Raw genomic sequence first — 12,432 nt, forward strand, 5'->3', positions numbered from 1 at the left:
TATAGCCAATCCTATCACATTAGTTGCAGAAATGTTGCCCCCCCCCAATTTTGTCTTTAAGCAATTGGTCAAGACCAGGACCAGTCGAGACTTATGTATACCGGAGTGTCTGACACAGAGGGCACACAGAGACTGTGTTAGGAACCAGGGAAGTAAAGTATGAGATTTTGAGCACCTGTTAATACTAGATGTACCCCATACATAATCACATCTTTGCACAGTGGCTATGGAATAGTTTGTTAAAAATACCCAAGCCACCTATAAAAGTAGACAGTCATAGGCTTAAGTGTATTGCATGTGAATTTTTTACTGGCTATTTTATTTTGGTTGGGGGAAGGGTGAATCTGTTGAGAGTTTGACTGCTTCTACTGTATAAGGCCAGGTCATTGGAAGTCCCCAAAGAACTCGTAAAAGAACACAATGTGCAACAGAACACTGTTTGTAAACACAGATTTTCGTAATAGCCAGTTGAAACCTTTGACTTCACCCTTGTATTTTATTGTGGGCACAGATTTTTGGCACGCATGCATTCTTGCGTAATGTTTTCTGTGTGCCAGCAATCGCTCCTGGTGTAGACCAAACCACTGTGCCTAATTTGTAGATGTTATCACTACTGCTGACATTGGATAAAGTTTCATCAGATACAGTTTCAGAACTATTTCTATTCCAGTTTTGGTAGTTTCCATGTTAAAGTGGAGTGATTATCTCCCCACGTCTATTACTGCACAGCTCACAACTGATTGATTGCCTCCTCCTACAGTCAATAAAGCTGCCCATACACATAGAAAGATTTTTGTTGAGGCTGTGAACAAAATGAAAATCATATTCCTCTATCCACACTAAGTGCCGATTCACGCTCGTGTGATGTGGACAACCATGCATTTCAGTGCCAGTTCTGAATCCCACACTGGTTCACACTGACATCTGCGAACTGCTGGGGGTGTCAATGTAAAGGTAATGATACCCCCTGATCAGTTTGCAGATCGAAGTGCACCCATACGATCCAATTCCAGTGCAGACAAAAAAGGGTCCTGCACCATTTTGGTGTGCATGTGATGCAATATGGCTGAATTTGCATTACACATACATTACAGGTGACCCGCACAGCCATTCGGTGCGAATCACATGCAATCTCTGTGATCGCAGAAGTGTGAACCCAGCCTTAATGGTGCAGATATATGAATTTCCTGCTGTGGCTATTTTATTCTGACTCCGTTCCAGGTATTTTTAACAGCTAACTGGTTAAATACTAATGCTGTTTGACAATTTCTTACCTGGCTCCCTGATTTTTTTCAATTGAGGGAGGTTGGGCAGAAGAATGCCTCTCAGGAGTGAACGTCAGATGAAATTCACTCTTCTGTATGGCCATCATAAAGTGATACTTAACCACTTGCCGACCGCCGCACGACTATTTACGTCGGCAGTCAGCCCCTCACAGGCAAAGTGACGTAGATCTACGTCGCTAGCCTGTGAGGGTCTAGGGAGCGCGCCCCCCCCCCCGCGTGATCACGGACCCCCCCCCCGCGCGTGTGACCGGCGGACCCGATGATCGTCGCTGCAGAGGGAGAAAGTCAGGCGGTTGATGTAAACAAGCCGCCTGTCATTCTCCCCTGTGTAGAAACAGTGATCATACGGTTCTACTATATAGGACCGTTGATCACTGTTCCTACAGCTCAAGCCACAGCCAATCACAGTTAGAATCACGCCCCTAGGGACACACACAGCCCCTCCCTCTCAAAAATAGTTAACCCATTCACTGCCAGTGTAATTTTACAGTAACAGTGCATATGTCTAGCACTGATTACTGTAGAAATGTCACTGGTAACCCCAAAGTGTAAAAAATGTCAGTCAAGGGTACGATCTGTCCGCCGCAATTTTGCAGTACCGCAAAAAAAAAATGCAGATCGCCGCCATTACGCGTTAAAAAAAAAAAACAACAAAAATGACAAAAATCTTTCCCTTTCTTAGTAAACGTGATAACTTTTGCTCAAACCAATCAAAATACGCTTTTTGCAATTTTTTTTTGTTGTTTTTACCAAAAATATGTAGCATAAAACAAATTGGCCGAAAATGTTAAATTTAGATTTTTACAATTTTTTTTTGGGGAATTTCATATAAAAAAATGTGAAAAATATTGCTATTTTTGCAAAATTGACGCTCTTTTTTTTGTTTATAGCGCATGATCAAAAATCGCACAGGTGATCAAATACCACCAAAAGAAAGAAAGCTCTGTGGGATAAAAAGGACGTCAAATTTGTTTAGGTACAGCGTCGCACGACCGCGCAATTGTTAAAATTGTAAAATCCGTTAAAGTCACGCAGTGCCGAATCGCAAAATAGGCCCTGGTCAGGAAGGGGGTAAAATCTTCCGGGGCTTAAGTGGTTAAAGAAGAAAACTCTCTTTCCCTTTTTCTAACCCTTACTACCCCAACCTTCTTCACCCTACCTTCTACCTACCTGGCTTTCCTCTTGTTTGGATCTAGCAAAAGGAGGCATTACGTTAGCATCCTGGAAATCAATCTCCTATTGGTAACCATTGGCATTATACAGTATCTCACAAAAGTGAATACACCTCTTACATTTTTGTAAATATTTTATGATATCTTTTCATGTTACAACGCTGAAGAAATGACACTGCTACAATGTAAAGTAGTGCGTGTACATCTTGTATAACTGTAAATTTGCTGTCCCCTCAAAATAACAACACACAGACATTAATTTCTAAGCTGCTGGCAACAAAAGTGAGTACACCCCTAAGTGAAAATGTCCAAATTGGGCCCAATTATCCATTTTCCCTATCTGGTGTAATGTGGTTCATTCGTGTTACAAGGTCTCAGGTGTGAATGGGAAGCAGGTGTGTTAAATTTGGTGTTATCGTTCTCACTCTCATACTGGTAACTGGAAGTTCAACATGGTACCTCATGGCAAAGAACTCTGAGGATCATAAAAAAAAAAAAGCATTGTTGCTTTACATAAAGATGACCTAGGCTATAAGAAGATTGCCAAGACTCTGAAACTGAGCTGCAGCACGGTGGCCAAGACCATACAGCGGTTTAGCAGGAAAGGTTCCACTCGGCACAGGCCATGCAATGGTCGACCAGAGAGGTTGAGTGCACGTGCTCAGCGTCGTACCCAGAGGTTGTCTTTGGGAAATAGACAAATGAGTGCTGCCAGCATTACTGCAGAGGTTGGGGGGGGTCAGTCTGTCAGTGCTCAGACCATACGCTGTACACTGCATTAAACTGGTCTACATGGCTGTCGTCCCAGAAGGAAGCCTCTTTTAAGGATGATGCACAAGAAAGTCCGCAAACAGTTTGCTGAAGACAAGCAGACTAATGCCCCATACACACGTGCAGATTATCTGCAGACTTACCAAAACCATATAATATGAGGTCAAACCTAAACACTTTCAATTTGTATGCAATCCGGCAGGCCCTTGCACTACATAGAAAAAGTAAGTCTGCAGACAAAAGTCTGCAGATAATCTGCACGTGTGTATGGGGCATTAGGATATGGATTACTGGAACCATGTCATGTGGTCTGATGAGACCAAGATAAACTTATTTGATTCAGATGGTGTCAAGTGTGTGCGGCAGCAACGAGGTGAAGAGTACAAAGACAAGTGTGTCTTGCTTACAGTCAAGCATGGTGATGGGAGTGTCACGGTCTGGGGCTGCATGAGTGCTGCCGGCAGTGGGGAGCTACAGTTCATTGAGGGAACCATGAATGCCAACATGTACTGTGAAATACTGAAGCAGAGCATGATCCCCTCCCTTTGGAGACTGGGCCGCAGGGCAGTAGTCCAACATGATAATGACCCCAAACACACCTGCAAGATGATCACTGCCTTACTAAAGAAGCTGAGATTAAACATGATGGCGTGGCCAAGCATGTCTCCAGACCTAAACCCTATTGAGCATCTGTGGGGCATCCTCAAACGGAAGGTGGAGGAGGGCAAGGTCTCTAACATCTGCCAGCTCTGTGATGTCATCTTGGAGGAGTGGAAGAGGACTTCAGTGGCAATCTGTGAAGCTCTGGTGAACTCCATGCCCAAGAGGGTTAAGGCAGTGCTGGAAAAAAATGGTGTACACTCACTACTTTACATTGTAGCGAAGTGTAATTTCTTCAGTATTGTCACATGAAAAGATATAATAAAATATTTACACAAATGTGAGGGGTGTACTAACTTTTGTGAGATACTGTATTTACAGAGCTTTGTCTTTTCTACTGTTACTGTCCAAAAAAATATTTGCATAATGCAAAAAAAAAAAAAAACCCTCTTCAAGTATGTATTCCTAAAGTGGGGCTCTACCCAAACGGGAACGCTCCGCTTGTGTGCCTCCCCCTGCCCATTGCCACACTTGACACCTTTCAGGGAAGAAGTGGTGCCTGGTTTTGACAGGTATCCGCTCCCACTTCTGGCTCAGTTTGCTGTGGCAAACTGACCTGGACATTTGGCCCCCCCTTTTTTCCCTGAAGCCTTCTGGGACACACTGCACAGGTCCCAGAAGACTATGGCTCATTCACAAACTGCAGTGCGCTTTGCGCATGCACAGTAGGAAACCGGCTATGAAGCTGCAGGGCCAGGACCAGATAGAAGAAGAATCAGCTTGGGTGAGGACACTGCTGGATGCCTGGACAGGTAAGTGCCCTAATATTAAAAGTAAGCAGCTACAGTATTTGTAGCTGCTGACTTTTAATTTATTTGGGGGGGAAGCCTTGGGCTCCTCTTTAGCTCAAACAGTACCATCTATAGCCCTAGCCTCATCCAAATCCCTTTTCCCTTTTTTTTTTTTTTTGTGCTGCTTACTTTCTGTTAGAAGGTGCGTACATTCATTTTCCATAGCTCACTGTATGTATGAATGTAGCCACCTTCTCTTCTCACCCCCAAAATGAATCAGAGGCTATGTACTGTGGGATTTTTAGTGTGCAAAAAGCAGTGCACATAACTGTATGCTGCTTGTTCTTTTTTGAACACCGGAAGTGAGAAAGAAAATGAGAGATTCTGGAGCTCAAAAGGGACATTTCAAGGTGGCAGAAATGATTTAATAAAAAATTGTTTACAGAACCATTAGGTAGATCTTGTTCACTGTCACTTTATGTTCGGTGCAGGCCTAGAAAATACACATGGCAGTTGTAAGAAAATAGGCTAAATACATATACAGTAGCCTCATCCCTTTCATGAAGGAGGATTAGATCTCCATGGCCATTGTGGAGTTCTATTAAAATATTAAAGACCTGAAAGTTCGTTTTAATTTCTTAGCCAGTTTGTCTAGCTCTGGTAAATATGTATATATTGTTTTTATATAGGTGAGGGGGAAAATGAGTAGGAAATACTGATGGTCTGTTTATCCTTATATTAATGGTAATGGTTAGCTGGTTTATCTCTGGTCCAAGTTTGTTTATAGTGTGTGTGTGTGTGTGTGTATATACTGTATATGTATATACATATTAGTTCAGTAGGTAACTAATGTTCAGACCTTGATGAGTAATCTTATGTTTAGCAAATGAGTCATCCTGCTGACTTGCAATCCAAGCCACGTCAGCTCTTGCAAATACCACACTGAAAAAACATCTGTGACACATCAACTTCTTTATCCGTGGGAACCTATTTGCTTTGTTGGGTGGAATAACTTTTCTCTAATAAACAAGATTGTCCAATTAGTATTCATTATTTCAGGGTAAATTGATAGTTTTTTAAGGAAGGCCTATATGGATGACAATTGATCATGAGTCATTGATTCTGATTGCAGTTATCAGGCTTAAAAATATAGAATTAGGAAGATTTCAGATAATGAGGGTAACACGCAAACCACCCTTTTTGAATGGAAACTAATGGTTAAATGCCCTTGTTGCATGGTAGGTCTTTAAAATGTAAATCAGATTCACAGATATTTTGAAGTTTATTTGTCATAAAAGTAATATGGAGGCTGCCATTGATAAACTCTTAGGCAAGGTTCACACTGCCACACGGAGCGGCTCACAGTAGGGATCCGGTGAATCCCTGTTTACCGTTCCAGGCCCGATTTCAGTCCGAATTTTTGGCTAAATTTGAAATGGAGCAGAAGACGCGCAGGACGCCTATGCAATTCGCACCGGAGCCGCTCTGGAGATATGTGAGCTGGCTCCATAGAGACCCGGTCAGAATCTCCTAACATGCGAATTGGATGTAGGGAAACCTGCAACCAATTCACAATAGTGTGAACCCAGCCTAAAAGAGGAACTCAAGTCTCCATACTTACCTGTCCTGCGCCCTCATCTTCTTTTGAGTGCCAGTCTTCAGGTCCTTTTGTTTATTGCAGGAGGCTGTCATCCCGGCACTTGGCGTATGTGCAGCTCAGTTTACAGTGCCAGATAAGACTGCAACCAGCCAGGTAGGGGGATTTTATTGCAGAAGAGACAGTGCATGTTTCTTTTGCACTAAAAGCCTGCCTACTCGCAGTTTTTTACAGTTTTAGTTTCCTCTTTGAAATAAAGATACATATTGCCTGGCTGTTATACTGACCCTTTAACTTCAAGCGTAACTATACTTCACCGCTGCAGTGTCCCAGAGCTCCCTCATTGGCCGCTGACATCTATGGCTGGTCTTCTTCCAGGTTCCATTCATATTTATTGGCTGGGCTGAAATGACGTCACTTCTGTGCATGCAAATGCTAAAGTAAACACTGTGCAGCTTTGTGTACAGTCTGGACAGGCAGATAATAAACTTTAGGGAAGGCATGGTAGACCCGTAGCCCCGAACTGCAGGAAATGCGGCCCACCGCCGGCGGCTCACGGACCCCCGCAAGTGCCGTGCGATCTCCTGGCTGCCGTGGGAGACTTAGGATGTCAGCAGTCAGTGACAAAGCCACAGCTTCCTGTATAGTTCCGGCTCTGTCACAGGCGGAGTAATATGAAGTGCACTCCGCCTGTGACAGAAGCCATGCAGGAAGCAGCAACTCTGCTCCCTACTGCAGCCGCTGCTTCCTCCAGCAGTACCCAATGTCATGACCAGCATTACCCACCAACACTACCCGCCAGCAGTAATTGCCAGAATTACCCACCAGCAGTAACCGCCAGCACTACCCGCCAGCAGTAACCACTAGCATTACCCACCAGCAGTACCCACTAGCAGTAACTGCCAGCAGTACCCGCCAGCAGTTTGCAAAATAAGTAGAAAAGTTATGTGCATTTGCGTGTGTAAAGTGTTATAATATGTTTTTTAATAACTAGTTGTGTTTTGTCAAAATATGTCATGTCCTTGTTCATACATGTATGAATAAGGACATGACATTTTCTGACTGCCTAAGTCACATGTGATAGGGGTGCAACTAGGCCCCAGCACATAACTGTAAATATCCCAGCATGTGCAGTGTTTCTGACTCCTACCACCATGATCACTGAATTCAGAGAAAATTACTTTACCCCAATCCTCAGCAGTCCTATCCCTGTACCTTTTGCAGAATATCAGTCTGTCCTTGATGTTTTTTTTTTCCTGGAGAGAAGTGGCTTCTTTGCTGCCCTTCTTTACACTAATGCCTCTTACACACGTTCAGATAATTGTACAATAAAACTCGCTTTCGACCTGATCGCACGATAATCTGATCATTAGTACACAGCCGATCACGACAGTTCGTCCAACAAAATCCGAAGGGACAAACAGGAAAACTTCTGTTGTACGATAGCCTAGCGAACGACAATCGTTTAATCAGTACACTATGCGACCGCTAAAAATCGATCGACAACGACTGCGCATGATCAGAAACACTAAAATAGCACGGAAAAAGCCTGGCTGTCGTTGTTTTTGTTTTGCACCATCTGATACATAGCTACGCAACCAGGAAGCTTTTCCAGAATCGTACGAAAAAAATCCTACGTTTATATGCATTGTTGAATTCGATATTGGTATCATGCAACAAAATGCAAACAATAAGTCGTCTGATTATCTGAATGTGTGTACGAGGGATTAGCCATCCCCCAAAAGTCTTCACCTCACTGTGCATGCAGATGCACTCACAGCTGCCAGCTGCCATTCCTGAGCAAGCTCTGCACTGGTGGTGCCCCGATCCTGCAGCTGAATCAACTGTAGGAGACTGTTCTGATGCTTAGTGGACTTTCTTGGGTGCCCTAAAGCTTTTTTCACAAATGCAGTGGAAATGTTTTTTTATGGGATTAAGTTAATTTTTACGGCAAAGAGGGACTTTGCAATTAATCTGATCACTCATCATAACATTCTGAAGAATATGTAAATTGTCATCAAAAACTCAGACAGCAGACTTTGTGAAAACTATTATTTGTTTAATAGGGTTGAGCGAACACCTAGATGTCCGTGTTCGACGGGTTCGGCCGAACTTTAAAAAAAAGTCCGGGTCCGTGTCCCGGACTTTTACCGAACTTTTCCCGGACACCGAACCCCATTGAAGTCAATGGGGACCCGAACTTTAAGGCACTAAAATGGCTCTAAAACACCAAAGGAAAGGGCTAGAGTGCTGCAAATGGCAGCAAAACGTAATTAAGAGCATGGCAAGTGCTCTGCAAACAAATGTGGATAGGGAAATAACTTAAAACAACAAAAAAAAAACAGAAAAATAAAACAATGTTCTTCTTCATCTCTGAAGGACGAGGCCCATATGGAGTAGGAGGGAGGTTGAGGTGGTGGTGGATGTGGCGGTGACATAGGCGTGCGCACAGGGTGTGCTGGGTGTGCCTGGGCACACCCTAATCACCTAGGGCACATAGCATTGCCAGTGAGGAGATGGGAAAGATCTCCCTGGGACCTGCTCTGCTCTATTTCTCCTTGCCTACAGGTACATGGCCCCGATACATTACTCTCCCTGCTGGCAAACACATGCATGTGTATTTCAACTTTGGGGTGCACACCTTAATGCAATAGGCTGCGCACACCTATGGGCGGTGTAGGTGGAAGCGGCGGTGGAGGAGGACCAGGGCCGGATTAACAGCATCATGGGCTTGGTGCTGAGGATTTTGAAGGGCCTTAAGGGCCGTGCCTTGCCATGCACCCAGAGGAGGAAGGGTGCAGCCATGCATGCCTAATTCAACATGGGATGCTGTCTCTGAAGCCCATAAACACATCCATGCATCGCCAACTGTCCCTCCTTGTCCGGCCTTCACGCTGTGTGGGGAGGTTCTGAGGGTGCTGCCTGGGGAAGCGAGCATAGAAGCCAGACTTCTGTGTTTACAAGTGACAGAAGAGCGGTAACAGTGAATATGGCCAACCCGGGGCCTATATAAAAGGTAGGGGCCTGGAGCTGCAGCTCCAATAGCCCCTACATTAATCTGGCCCTGAGGAGGAGGACGAGGTAGCCAACACTGCTTCTTTTCAAAAATTTTAAATGAGGGTACACCCCAAAAGAGTGAGAAAGAGCAAAAATGGAACAATGGGTGGGTAAGGTCGGTATCCATTGCTATTCTGCATAAGGTACGGAAAAGTCCCGTGGGATCCATGCCTGGTTCATTTTAATGAACGTGAGCTTGTCCACATTGTCTCTGGACAGGCGGCTGCGCTTGTCTGTTATAACGCCCCCAGCCGTGCTAAATACCCGTTCAGATAATACACTGGCTGCAGGGCACGCCAGCACCTCCAAGGCGTAAAGGGCAAGCTCAAGCCATGTGCCCAATTTGGAGACCCAGAAGTTGAAGGGGGCAGACCCGTCATTCACTACATGTAGGCGTGTGCACACATACTGCTCCACCATGTTGGTAAAATGCTGCCTCCTGCTAAGACGTTCCATCTGAGCTGCTGGTGCTGCTGTTTGTTGTGGCGTGCTGACAAAGCTTTTCCACATTTCGGCCATGCTAACCCTGCCTTCTGAGGTGCTGGCGGTGCCCTGGTTGCGTTGGCGACCTCCTCCTCCTCCTCCTCTGCCTTGTGCTTCCACTGTGGCCCCGCTGTCAGATGGGAATGCCAGCAGCATGGCGTCTACCAGCGTGCGCTTGTACTCGCGCATCTTGCGATCGCGCTCCAGTGAGTGAATTAAGGACGGTACGTTGTCCTTGTAACGGGGATCCAGCAGCGTGGCCACCCAGTAATCAGCACAAGTTAGAATGTGGGCAACTCGGCGGTCGTTGTGGAGACACTGCAGCATGTAATCGCTCATGTGTGCCAGGCTGCCCAGAGGCAACGAAAGGCTGTCCTCTGTGGGAGGTGTATCGTCCGTGTCCTCTGTATCCCCCCAGCCACGCACCAGTGATGGCCATGAGCTGGCCTGGGTGCCACCCTGCTGTGAACATGGTTCCATCTCCTCCTCCAGCTCCTCCTCCTCCTCATCCTCCTCATCCTCCAGAACTGTGCCCCTGCTGGACAATTGCGTCCCTGGCGTTTGCGTGTGCAGGAACCCACCCTCGGAGCCCCTTGCGAATGACTGCCCTGAAAGCCTTGGAAATGTTACCTCTTCATCCTCCTCCTCCTCCTCATCCTGTGCCACATCCTCTTCCATCATCGCCCGAATTGTTTTTTCAAGGAGGCATAGAAGTGGGATAGTTAAGCTGAGAACGGCGTCATTGCCACTGGCCATGTTGGTGGAGTACTCAAAACAGCGCAACAAGGCACACAGGTCTCGCATGGAGGCCCAGTTAAATTAAATAGCGGAATAGAAAATATGATCCAAAAAAAGTGTATGTATATCACACGTACACAACCACACTGGGCCCCAATTACTATTGTTTGTACCCCTAAAAGGCTAGATGAGGAGTAGGGGGAGTATGGAACAGGCAGCACCCTCAAACCTTCAGAAGTATGAGATGAACCCCAACAACTTGGAAAGGTGGATCTCTCTCACACGTACCGACACAGACTATCCCGCAATTCAATTGATCCTCAAAGGTTTTTATTGAATAGCGGAATAGGAAATATGATCAAAAAAAGTGTATGTATCTCGCACGTACACAACCACACTAGGCCCCAATTACTATTGTTTGTACCCCTAAAAGGCTAGATGAGGAGTAGGGGGGGTATGGAACAGGCAGCACCCTCAAACCTTCAGAAGTATGAGATGAACCCCAACAACTTGGAAAGGTGGATCTCTCTCACACGTACCGACACAGACTATCCCCCAATTTAACTGATCCCCAAAGGTTTTTGATTAAATAGCGGAATAGAAAATATGATCCAAAAAAAGTGTATGTATATCACACGTACACAACCACACTAGGCCCCAATTACTATTGTTTGTACCCCTAAAAGGCTAGATGAGGAGTAGGGGGGGTATGGAACAGGCAGCACCCTCAAACCTTCAGAAGTATGAGATGAACCCCAACAACTTGGAAAGGTGGATCTCTCTCACACGTACCGACACAGACTATCCCCCAATTTAACTGATCCCCAAAGGTTTTTGATTAAATAGCGGAATAGAAAATATGATCCCAAAAAAGTGTATGTATATCACACGTACACAACCACACTGGGCCCCAATTACTATTGTTTGTACCCCTAAAAGGCTAGATGAGGAGTAGGGGGAGTATGGAACAGGCAGCACCCTCAAACCTTCAGAAGTATGAGATGAACCCCAACAACTTGGAAAGGTGGATCTCTCTCACACATACCAACACAGACTATCCCCCAATTTAACTGATCCCCAAAGGTTTTTGATTAAATAGCGGAATAGAAAATATGATCCAAAAAAAGTGTATGTATATCACACGTACACAACCACACTAGGCCCCAATTACTATTGTTTGTACCCCTAAAAGGCTAGGAGTAGGGGGAGTATGGAACAGGCAGCACCCTCAAACCTTCAGAAGTATGAGATGAACCCCAACAACTTGGAAAGGTGGATCTCTCTCACACGTACCAACACAGACTATCCCCCAATTTAACTGATCCCCAAAGGTTTTTGATTAAATAGCGGAATAGAAAATATGATCCCAAAAAAGTGTATGTATATCACACGTACACAACCACACTAGGCCCCAATTACTATTGTTTGTACCCCTAAAAGGCTAGGAGTAGGGGGAGTATGGAACAGGCAGCACCCTCAAACCTTCAGAAGTATGAGATGAACCCCAACAACTTGGAAAGGTGGATCTCTCTCACACGTACCAACACAGACTATCCCCCAATTTAACTGATCCCCAAAGGTTTTTGATTAAATAGCGGAATAGAAAATATGATCCCAAAAAAGTGTATGTATATCACACGTACACAACCACACTAGGCCCCAATTACTATTGTTTGTACCCCTAAAAGGCTAGGAGTAGGGGGAGTATGGAACAGGCAGCACCCTCAAACCTTCAGAAGTATGAGATGAACCCCAACAACTTGGAAAGGTGGATCTCTCTCACACGTACCAACACAGACTATCCCCCAATTTAACTGATCCCCAAAGGTTTTTGATTAAATAGCGGAATAGAAAATATGATCCCAAAAAAGTGTATGTATATCACACGTACACAACCACACTAGGCCCCAATTACTATTGTTTGTACCCCTAAAAGG

The sequence above is a fragment of the Pelophylax lessonae genome, assembly GCF_965119305.1.
Source record: "Pelophylax lessonae genome assembly, chromosome: 2".
Classification (NCBI taxonomy): domain Eukaryota; kingdom Metazoa; phylum Chordata; class Amphibia; order Anura; family Ranidae; genus Pelophylax; species Pelophylax lessonae.